The sequence below is a fragment of the Arachis stenosperma genome, chromosome 5 (genome assembly GCF_014773155.1).
Source record: "Arachis stenosperma cultivar V10309 chromosome 5, arast.V10309.gnm1.PFL2, whole genome shotgun sequence".
Lineage (NCBI taxonomy): Eukaryota > Viridiplantae > Streptophyta > Magnoliopsida > Fabales > Fabaceae > Arachis > Arachis stenosperma.
This window is the reverse complement of record NC_080381.1, coordinates 125,787,062-125,799,445: the sequence shown is the minus strand read 5'-3', so window position 1 is coordinate 125,799,445 and position 12,384 is coordinate 125,787,062.

Below are 12,384 nucleotides of genomic sequence, written 5' to 3'. Positions count from 1 at the left end.
GCAGAGGCTGGCAACGGAGTCCGTGAGTCCGTCGACCGTTAGGCATTCGTCGTTGAAGCGGTCGAGGTATTTTCTTGTGGATTCTTCTTGCCTTTGTGTGACCCCTAACAGGCTGATAGGGTGTTTGGCTTTGGTGATTCGGGTTGTGAACTGGGCCATGAATTTTCTTGTGATGTCGTGGAAGCTAGTTATGGATCCGTTTGGGAGGGCGTTGAACCATTTGATCGCTGGCCCGGCCAGGGTTACTGGGAAGGCTCTGCATCGGACTGCGTCGGATGCTCCTTCTAAGTTCATTCTGGCCTCGAAGGCCGTTAGGTGCTCTTGAGGGTCTTTGGTTCCGTCGTACTTCATGTCGGTGGGTTTGTCGAAACCTTTGGGGAGTTTTGCTCTTAAGATTCCTTCCGTGAAGGGCGTAGCTCCCATTATAGTATGGTCGCTTCTCGTGCGCTTGGTGCTTCGGTATCTTCGGTCTTCGTCTGAATCATGCTGACGGTTTACATCCCGAGAATCGCTGCGATGGTGTTTCTTGTCGTATCGTCGTTCGGGCGACTTCTCGCGTCGGCGGTTGCGTGAGGTGCTGCGACCATCTCTCCTATTGTGCTGCCGGATTGGCGACCTTCCGTGGTGGGATCTTGACCTGGAAGTTGCCTGGCTTCCATGTTCGTTATTGTGTTTTTCCCGGTCGCTTAGCTTGCCTTCAAGTTCTTGGACTCGGAGACAGAGATCCTGGATGATTTGTGCCGCTTTGTCCCTGGCTTTCTCGGGATGTTGTGGGTCCGTCGTGACGTCCTCGTTTGCGTGGTGGACGGTGCTTGCTATTTTTGCTTGGTTTGTCTCTTCATGGTGTTCTGAGATCGGACGTCGCGGTTGGGAGTCGTCCTGGCTTAATGGGTTATCCTCCAGGATGCCCTCCATCCGGTCTGATTATTGCAGGTCCCCACAGACGGCGCCAATGTACAGAATGCTTCTGATACGGGTTGAGAGGAGGATCGGGAACCTGTGGGTCGGATCGGATGTCGGACGGCCCTGATGGAGCGGAGGGGAGGTACCTGCAAAGACACTCCGACGCTCAAGTCAGAATAGATCTAAGAGGTATAAGGTGTGTGGGATGAATGAATACCTGGAGGGACTTGGGTCCTCTTATTTATAGGTGATGGTGATAATCTTATCTTATCTTATTTGTTTAAGATAAGGGAGATGTTTGAATTCGAAAGTTAGTTAGAAGATCTAGAGGGCCGATTCGGGGCCTTCTAGAAAGACGAGATGGTGTTTACCCGATAAGCCGGGTTCGGGTTTTGGTCATGGGTCCGGGGTCTGTGGGCCGGATCCGTAACAATTCTGATGAGAAAATTTTATTTATATTATACTATTAAAAAGAAAACTATATTTTAATAATTAAAAATCTTCAGTTTAAACCTTATTCTCTCTACCATATATACTAACTATTCACAATTTTGCTAAGTGTTTTTTAATATTTTACTGAGAGTGAAATAGATCGAGTTGAGTTAAGTTTTGGTTTTAATGAGTTTAGTCTATATTATAAATAGATAATTTATCTGTTATTTTATATAGTTTTTTTTTTCATCTCAAATCCGATTTGGTTAAAGTCCAACCAGTTTCATAAGTCTATTTAAAAAATATATCTCGTGAATTATAACTCAAAAAATAATAAATTTAAAAAATTTAAATTGACATTAAATAAATTTTAAAATTTTTAATTCATAATTTATAAAAAATAATTATGTAACAATCTTTAGTTAGATATTATAATCATACTTATAATTTATAAATTTTTTTAAAAAATTATGATTTTAATTAATATTGACTATTAATTTTTTTAGTTTTATTTTATATTTAATATAAATAAATAGTTAAAAATTTAAACTAAAAATAATTTATTTTTACAAAAAGAGTATTTTAACGAATTGATCCAATATTTGTAAATTTTTTTTAAAATTTATGATCTGACTTTTTTAACTAATAAACTTTACAAAAAATTTAAATCTAGTATATTTAATAAAATAAGCGAAACCAAAACAAACCTAAAATAAACCGAACTACAAACCCTCGTGGAATAACCGGACCCACTTTTACTCCTGTATCCCACGAAAGATATTAATGTTGTCATCTTAATTGGCGCAAGTTGGAAATTATTAGGCATACACATGGGGTACTGGTTTAACAAATTACCTGTACAATTGTCTACTGGAAAATAAGCAGAAATTAATGAAATGAAGAAGAAAAAATTTATAATGTCGAAGTATATTTTTGGACTAATATTTTACTATTTAGCTATTTGTTTATGAGTTAGGCACTGTTGTCTTTACCAAAATCATGTGTTAAAAACTTAAAATAGGCAATAAAATATCGACTTGTTCATAACAAATTAAATACAATTTAATGACAGAAATGAACAATTTTTCCTATTTTAGAAAATTATATTTTCGTAATACATGCCCACAACCATTTTTTAAAATAAAGTATGTCTTTTATTTGTTGTTAATATTTTTAAATTATTTAAAATTACTTCTAATATTTAATTTAATTTAATTTAATTTTGTAATATTATATTGTCCTTAACATTAAAAATAAATTTAAATTTTATTTCTGTCCTTAAATTTTTTACAGTCATCAATTACTTAAACTATTTTTTACTTTAATTCTACTTAATTCTACATTCAAAATAAAAAATCTTAAACCAACCTTAACTTCAACCATATCAAATCCCTCACTTCACCATTGTAACCACAATCCTCCTCGCCTCACCGGCACCTCACTGCTGTCACCACAACACCATTTTTTATTCATGATCATATAACATTTCATATTTTTAAAAAATTTAAATATAAATAAATTATAATTTATTTTATCAGTTTGAATTTTTTTTTTTAGAATTTAATTTATTAAAAATAATTAAATTAATTTTATAAATATTTTAAATTTAAATTAATTAATATTTTTATATATTTTTTTATTGTAATTAAATATTTTGTAAAATTGATATTAAAATATTAATAATTAAAAATAACAAAAAATTATATAATTTAATTTTAGTAATTGATATTTTAGGTATAAATTATATTTGATCAAATATGAATAACATGTTTATTTTAGAATTTAAATTAAAAATAATTATTTAAATTTATTGGTATGTTAATGAATGAAATTTTATGTGTTCCTAGAGTAATTTAACAATATTATATTTTAATAATAAATTATTATTTTATTCCAAAAATTTTCTAAAATTTTTATATTATCTGTGTATATTTTTTCTATCCAAGTCCTAAGTGATTTTTATTGTTACACATATACATACATTATTTTCTTCTTCTCACCACACACACGTACACTCACATTCACTACTTCCTCGCTAAAATACATTCGCCCATTCAATGGCTTTCATCCATGCATAAAGCACACCACACAAAATGCAGAGATGTATCAAGAGAAGAGAAAAAGCAAAGGGAGAAAAAGGAAAAGAAGAGAAAGTGCCAATGGAGTCATTGTCGCCATCGTCATTGCCGTCGAGTAAGGGAAAAAGAGTAAGAGAGGGGAAGTCACAGAATTTGCATGGAGAGAGAAGAGAGCGCGTGACGGAGGAGAGAAAAGAGATAGTTGTTCCGCTGTTGCCATTGTGCCCCCATCACTGCTGCTTCTATCACTATCGCCACCCAACAAAGAAAGAAGACGGATCGTTACATTATAGTACGGTATTAGAGAAAGATACTTATGATGAGATACAAGACATGATGTAGAAAAATCGATTCGTATTTTAAAAAAATTGAAACAAAAAATGGGAAAGATGAAAGATAGAAGAATAAATGGTACGTCAATCGCGCTGCACGATTAAAGCGCATGCTTCGACACAACCTAATCGAGGAAAACACCTAACGTTCTCAAACCGAGTGATTCACATTATTACCTATTGTTTCTATTTTGTATATAATAATTCATTAGTATTTTCGTATACACTAACCACTAATATTAAATTAGTTAGATCAAATACCATGAGATATGTAATGGTAAACTAACCACATTAATCGATAGACAATAATCATGCATATAAAATTCAAATTCTTGTCATTAATTAAGACAAGTTGTACTGCATGACAAACACCCAAAATATATAATGAAGCATAGTTAACCCACTCCCAGACTCTAATCAGGAAAGACGGCTCCAATACTATAATGTAACGACTCTTTCAACAAAATACTATGCTTATATTATGACATTTCTACTAGAAGGACATTACGTGAACTTTTCTATTATTATCTATTGAATATATGAGTTTTTACGACGTTAACTTGATGCCGATTATAAGAAAGGCCCTTTTTTTGGCATTTTTTTCAAATGCGTCCAAAAGTAAGGTTAATGTAAATCATTTTCATCTTATATCAATTTTTGAGGATGAAAATTTTGTAACATCTCATATTTTTTAAAATTTAAATATGAATAAGTTATGATTTATTTTATCATTTTGAGCTCTTTATCCCTAAAAATTAAGTTATTAAAGATAATTAAATTAATTTTATAAATAGTTTGAATTTAAATTAATTAATATTTTTATATAATTTTTATTGTAATTAGATATTTTTGTATAATTTAAATTAAAATATCAGTAATTAAAAATAATAAAAAATACACAATTTAATTTGAGTAATTGATATTTTGGGTATAAATTACATTTTATAAAATATGATTTACATGTTTATTCTATAATTTAAATTAAAAAAGATTATTTGAACTCATTAATATGTTGATGAATAAAATTTTATGTGTTCACAAAGCAATTTTCTAGTATTACATGTTAATCATAAATTATTTTTTTTTATCACCGAGGCATCGGAGTCAAGGTCGTCCCACTAGGTGGCTGAGATTGTTGGGTCGCGGCCTCCAATTTCTGTGTAGTCCTCCTACGTAACACACGTTGTGATTAGGATGACAGTTAATTGACTTTAAATCGAATAAATTTCAAAGTTAGAATTGATTAAAATTCGCATAATAAGCCGCAGACCACTTATCAGCAAATGTCCTCTTATTGGCCTTCAACGTATGGGTATACTTGAAGGTATCCGCCAGTATCGTCGCATGATCTAACAACTTAGACTACACATATTGTAACCAACTAATAAAATAAATCTAGCAACAATTAATTCAAGTAATAATTAACAAAAATTAGCAAATAAACTACATACTAGCTTGCTCTTCATCTTCATGAAAGTCACCGACCCACTGATATACTTCGACGACATCGACAAAACTTTGTTAGTTTTGTTCGTCAAATGATGACGCTTGAATTTCTCATCAGTACTAAAATGGACGTCTAGTTCCTTCTTAAGATTTGGACAGGGCCAAATAGTGAGGTGGTCGCGCCCCTTAATGAACGTCTTGCATTATTTGCTAAAGTTGCCTAGCTATCTGCTTGTCATAAATCTTTCTGATCTAAATATTATATTCCCGATCGCATATAAATTTCTCTTGCACAAAGTAATTTAACAACACTAGTTAGTCAAAATAACACGCAGTTAAACTACAGTTAATTCAATAACATTAGGTTTTTACCACACACTTCTAAAACTATCACTCTTTGGTCTCAACAGGGATCTTTGTATAGCTCTGCCATGGGTTATCGTACATGAACTTTATCACATTTGAGATTTCTTGTATACATGTATTGTTGTTTGGTGTAAACCTATCAATGAAAAATTCAAGATTTGCAAATACATAAAAACACATAAACTTAGAAAATTCAAAATAGATTGCGGATAAAAGATATTAAAATAGTATGTACTCACCACTGCATGCCATCAGGTCAAATTCTCATCCGTATGACGGACAGTAGTGGAGGAACATCTAGCTGGAACACATTAGAAGAATCATCCACGACGAACTCTGTCATTGGAGCTGTAGGAGGCGCAGGAGAGCACAACAAAAGGAGTCACGTAGTTTGAATTCGGGACCATGATAAATTGTTGGTCCGCTGGACTCGTCTGTGACGTCACAAGGGTCGATGGGGTAGTCGAGGTAGAGGGTGATGACTGAGCAATCCCTGGATATCCAGTGGAAACCCTCTTTCTACCACGACCACGAGACCCACTCGTTCTACCTCTGCTACCTGTTGTTATGTTTACAAAGAGAATATATTATTAATATTAATCAACATATATACAACACAAATTCTTCAACATTTATATTATTTTAAAATTTTTTTAACATAATCTCTCCTAAAATTAGACATATATCTATATTTACGGTTCTTACAAATCCAAATAATTTCAATCCATAACATCATAAAAAACTCAATTAAATTAACAACATTTTCAATAGAATATATTAACTTATTTATACATTGAAAAGATAACATTTTTGTTTGAGTTATACTCAGAATTTTCAATAAATAATGACTTCATAATATATTACTTCATATTTATTTATAATAATTTCATAATTCTTATTCATTCATATAAATTAACATAATAAATACTCAATTAGAACTAATCCTTTAGATTCTCATTAATTCATAGAAGTTATTACATTACATAAATTGCAAGACACAAATATTAGCACAAATAACATACGATGATTTAGATATAATGTATAATTAATATAATTAATATTAATTTTATATCTTCAAATATCATAAGCAAGTAAATTAAACTTAATAAATAAAATAATATTAATATAATCACATAGAAAATACTGATTATTAATTATTTATGCTTTAACAATGGAATTTATATTCAATGGCCTAAACCCACCCTAATTAATATATCATTCTTCTAAAAGAGATGCAATTAGCATATAATAATTAAATTCAAAATCTTAAATTAATATATAACTAAATCATGAATCCTAAATTAACTTAATTCTAAACTCTAAATTAGCATATGATAACTAAATCTTAAATCTTAAATTAAAATATAACTAAATCTTAAATACTAAATTAACTTAATTTTAAATCCTAAATTAGCATATGATAATCAAATTTTAAATCTTAAATAAAAATATAACTAAATCCTAAATTAACTTAAACAAAGAAAAAGAATGACCATAGAATCTAAGTTTCGAACAGAAAAAGAAGAATTCAAAGGAGGGAGATGCAGTGACAGTGACAATGCAACCGTTGTATAAAATTTGGTTAATTAATAAATAATTAACTAACAAATTAATTATGAAACAAGGAAATTAGAAAATAAAATTTAATAATTTGATGAAGTAAAAATATTTAAACTACGAATTAAAACACTAATTTTAAAGATTTTGACCTAAAAACGGACCAACAAACCGAACCAATTGAACTGAACCCGCATTAGGCCCAAGCCCAATTTATAAAACCCGAGACTCAGCCACTCCTTCCCTTCATTTTACAATTTCACACTGAAAAGCGGAGGGGGGGGGGGGAGAGAAGAGGAGCAAAACCTATCTTCTATTTTCCAATTCAATATTCTTTTGGCCATAACTTTTATTTCGGAGTTTTGATCGCTGCGCCGTTTGCGGCTACGCGTTCATCTCCCCAAGCTCTTCAATTCTATCTAAAAAAGTGGTTAAAAACTCTGATTTTCATGCTCGGTTCTTATTTCCATTTAGATTCATATTTTTTGTTTGAATATTAAGATATTTTCATGATTTTGATGGTTTATCTTCAATCTAGCATTGGACAATTGTTGAGTTTCATCCCAATTATCTGTGGATAAGGTAAAAAAACTTTAAATATTGTGAATTAGTGAATTAATAAACCCTAGCCTAAATTATGATGAAATTAAATTGAATACGTGTGAATTGAAGTCAAATTGGTGAATTAGAGCCTTGGTGGTTAGGACTAACTAAATTGGCAAATTAAAAACTTGGAGACTTATAAAAAAGAGGTTTTTAGTGGTGTTTGAGCTTGGAGAGAAATCGGCCAAGGTATGATTTCGCTTTTTTGTAGTTAATATGTAATATTGTGCGAAAACTTAGGTTAGTTATCTCTAAGGTATGATTGAATTGCATGTTTTGGTTGATAGAATTGTGTGTAATATGTGACTAACTGAATAGAGGTTGGATAAGAGCTTGTGAATGTTATATTGATGTATAATGATTGTGATGGATTGGAATTGTGTATATTTGGTGTGATTATTGCTTTGATGGCAAACAGAAGTTATTGAAATGAATAAATTGGTAATTGAACGATATAGTTGATGGAATAATTGAAAAGTAATTGAGGATTATTTGATGTGGTGTAGGAGTATTTAGTATGGAATCGGTATGATTAAATTTGAAATTGAATTGTGAGTTTTGGAAGACTAGAGGAGTTAAACTTTTGGTAAAAATTAAATTTTTGATCAATTTTAGCAGACCATAACTTGACTTCTGGATTCCCAAATCTTATGAAACTTATTTTGAATAAAAATTGGGTCCGGAAAGTTTGTAACATTCAAAGAATGGACCGAAAATGATTTTTAACGAAAAAGTTATGCACATTGGAAGCTTGGTGTAAAAAATTGAATTTTCCAAACTTAACAGTTTTTGGGCGAAACTGATATGCTTGCGTATGCGACAGTGTTATGCGACGCGAGTATTGGGCTCTGCCACTGATAAGTGAATATCTTATACCCTTTTTTTTATAGCATTTTCATAGTGTTTTTAGTTATATTTGACTAAGTTTTAGTATATTTTAGTGCAAAATTTATCTTTTGGATGCTACTTTGAGTTTTTATGTTTTTCCTATGATTTCAGGTGATTTTTGGGTGAATTTGGCAGAATCTTGTTCAGAGACGAAAAAGGATAGCAGATGATGTCAATCCTGACCTTTGTGCACTCAAACGAGCATATCTTGAGCTACAGACGTCCAATTGGCACTATCTCAACGGCGTTGGAAATATAACTTCTAGAGCTTTCTAGCAATATATAATAGTTTATACTTATCTTCCAGACACACTGCCCACAACTGGCGTTGAACACCCACATCTAGAGTTCAACGCTCAAGAAGGACCAACCTCCGAACTTGAACGCCCAAAATTGGCATTCAACGCCAGGCAGGGAGCCGAAACCAGCGAGCTCACCCCCCTCTCCAAGTTGAACGCCCAGAACCTGAGTTGAATGCCAGGCATCACCTTGAACACTCACCAAGTGGGCCCCACAGTGGATTTCAACACTTCTTAGCTTATTTTATTTTTGTTTCTGTAATTTTTAATTAAAAACAATATCTTTTAGGTTTAGTCATAGAGGTTTTTACTATAAATAGGGAACTTCCTTCCTCCTGAGGATGACGCCTCCCAGGAGGAGAGGATCAGACATTACTTTACATCTTCATCTCTGTTTTCTCTGTAAAGCATGAGTAACTAAACCTCTTGGTTAAAGTTAGGAGCTCTGCTTATTCCTATGGATTAATATCATTACTCTTCTCTTTTAATTTATGTTTGATTCAATTCTAAGGTGTTGTTTTCGTTCTTAATCCTATGAATCTCGGGTGGAACGGAAGTATGATATCTGATTCTACATGAACTTTTTGTGATACTCTTACCAAGGTCGCTTGAGCTATAGCTTGAAAAAACTTCTCTTAAACTCAGGTTTACCTGCGGCTGATTGGGATATGTGACATGAAATTCTGTCAGTTTTGGGTAATTAAGGTTTTTGTGGTGCTAAACTAGAATTCTGAGCTTCACCCTCGTTCGAATTGAATGACCACTGAACCTGGCTTTTGATGAGAATCAGAGGAGATTAAATTGCCAAGGAATTGGAGTTTAATCATTTACAGTTTGTTATGGAATGAATCATTCACTGTTAAAATAGTTAGTCAGAAATATTAATCTGGAAAGATAAGCATCTCCGAACTCTTAACTACTTCCATATATTATCTCTTTAACAATCTTTAATTGCTTTTCTTTACTTTCTTGTTTTATGCACCTACAACAACAACAATTCTCTTTACTTTTCACCTGACCAAGTCCAACAAGATAACTATTACTTGCTCAATCCAACAATCCTCGTAGGATCGACCCTCACTCACCTGAGGTATTACTTGGATGACTCGGTGCACTTGTCGGTGAAGTTGTGCGAGTTCAAAATTCACGCACCAGCCACAGACTCATGTACGTGAAATCTGGCTACGTACGTGACATTGTCACTTTTACACTCATGTGTATACGACATGTAGTATGTGTATGCGGAACTCATTCTCTTCCCACACACTCGCATTGCAGGGATGGTCTGCGTAGCGACTTTAGCAAATTTTGAACTCATGTGTACGCAAGTGGCATGCGTACGCATGACCACCCTATTTTACCAAAGTTATATTTCTGAGTTTTAACCATTCATCTAACTTTTTAAACTTCTGTAACTAGTGTTTAAGGTTTGATAGCTAGTGTTTAGGCTTTGGCATGGATAAGAGTGTGTTGGATAACATAGAAGGGATATTTTTTGTTATGAATTTATAGTCGGTGACTTAGAATTGTAGAGTATTGCGAGTGGATTAGCTAGAGTGCTTGTGGAGTGTACTAAGTGGATTGAAGAGAACATATCAGATTATAGTAGAGATAAGTTTGAAGAAGAATATTTTGATTATAAAACTGTATTTTTATTATGAAATTGATTTGGAATGATTGTTCATCTTGAGCTCTCTTTCCTAAAAGTGCTACTCTAGTGAGATGGTGGAAGGTGAGGATTCCCTTCTTTGTTCCTCCTGGTATTGTAAAATCACCTCCAACAAGGATGGTGGAAGGATAGGATCCCCTTATTTGTTTCTCTTGGACATATGAGAATGTACCTCCTGAGTAAACGCAATGATTATAGTTTCACCCCCACTTGCTCTAGGTTGGTTGTTGAGGCTCCTCAGGTAGGTGCCAGGATGTGATTTGCCCCCACTTGCTCTGGGTTACGAATATTTTAAGCTTTCTAGGTAAAAGCAAGGGGTTGTGGTTTTGTCCCACTTGCTCCAGGATGGTGATTGATATTCATATAAGTCACGAGCCTTCTTGGGTACACACAATGGCTCGCCCCCACTTGCTCCAGTAGGTTGAGATTTGAGATTCTGTTGACCCTGCGTCGCAAGTATGGCCAGGCACGTATATCTTTCTGGAAGATCTCCCCTAATGATATGATAAATGAATGATTATATATATGCATAGACTCTTGGGGACACGCACACGCAAGAACTGTCTAGGGTTCGCTATTGGACATGTCGGGTTTGGCTGGATAACCGACAGATAAGACTCATCGTCCATAAGGCAGACATACATCATGTGCATTGTATGATTTATTTGAGTATGTATATTGTGTTTGAGTTTGCCTAATTGTTTATCTATATTTATATATATGCTACGTGACTTAAATGTTGTATCTGTTTTCTTAACGGTGTTACTTATATGCCTTGTATGTGTTTGCTTTGAGAGATCTCTCATACTGGTGGAGGTGACGTTGAGGGTTGTTCCAAACTGGCGATTGAAAAGTTTGTAGAGAACTGGAATTAAAAAGATAGAGTAGAATCCCTAGGTAGAATTACCATATTTCTTGTTAGTAAGAACTCTAGGCTTTGATCTGGGTTGTAGATCTTTAGGATTGCTTTCGGCTTCATAGAGCCTTATATCTTAACTATTTGAGCATTGTTATCATACCGAGAACCTCCGGTTCTCATTCAATACATATTCTATTATTTTTTAGATGTAAGACGTGCGGCACCTCGCTAAGCATGCTGGAGACTCTTTGAGAGCAAAGATCTACTTTTGGGGAATTTGTAATTTGTGTGTATATTTACACACCTTGTATTATCCACTGTTGTATTAAAACTTATATCTGTCCTTCTTAGAGGTTGTTCCGAGGGTTACTTGAAACTGTAGGTCGATCTCGGTCGAGATCTTCTGTGTTGGTCGGAGCCGACGTGTCCAGCAGGTGTATAGCGACCGAAGCTGGTGTGTCCGACTTGTGGGACTGAAAGTGCTGCTGATCCTTCGTCTCCGGAGGGTGGGCGGTACCTGCAAGGGACTCCGATGCTTAAGTTAGCAAGGGTATTAAGCAGGTATTGAGTAGAATAAGAGTATGAGTTATACCTGGGTGCTCCAGTATATTTATAATGGTGTGGAGTGACTTTTTTGGATAAGATAAGTTAGGTATCTTATCTTATCTTTATCTTTTGAGAGAGGTCATCTTATCTTTAAGGGAACCGTCCTTCTCTTGTAGGCTTGGGCTGCCTTAGGATCTGAGGCGTGTTCCTCTATTTGGGCCCTTTGTTTGGGCTTTCTCGTGACTTGACCGAGCTCTTTGAGAAGAAGTCGGATTGTCCTGACCTGAAGAGGTCGGTCGCTTTGTCTGTAGAACATCCTGGGTCGGACAACTCGACCCAGGATATGAACAGTGCCCCTGCTTGAGCTCGGTCTTCTTTTTGAGATCGAGTCCTTGACTTCGGTCTT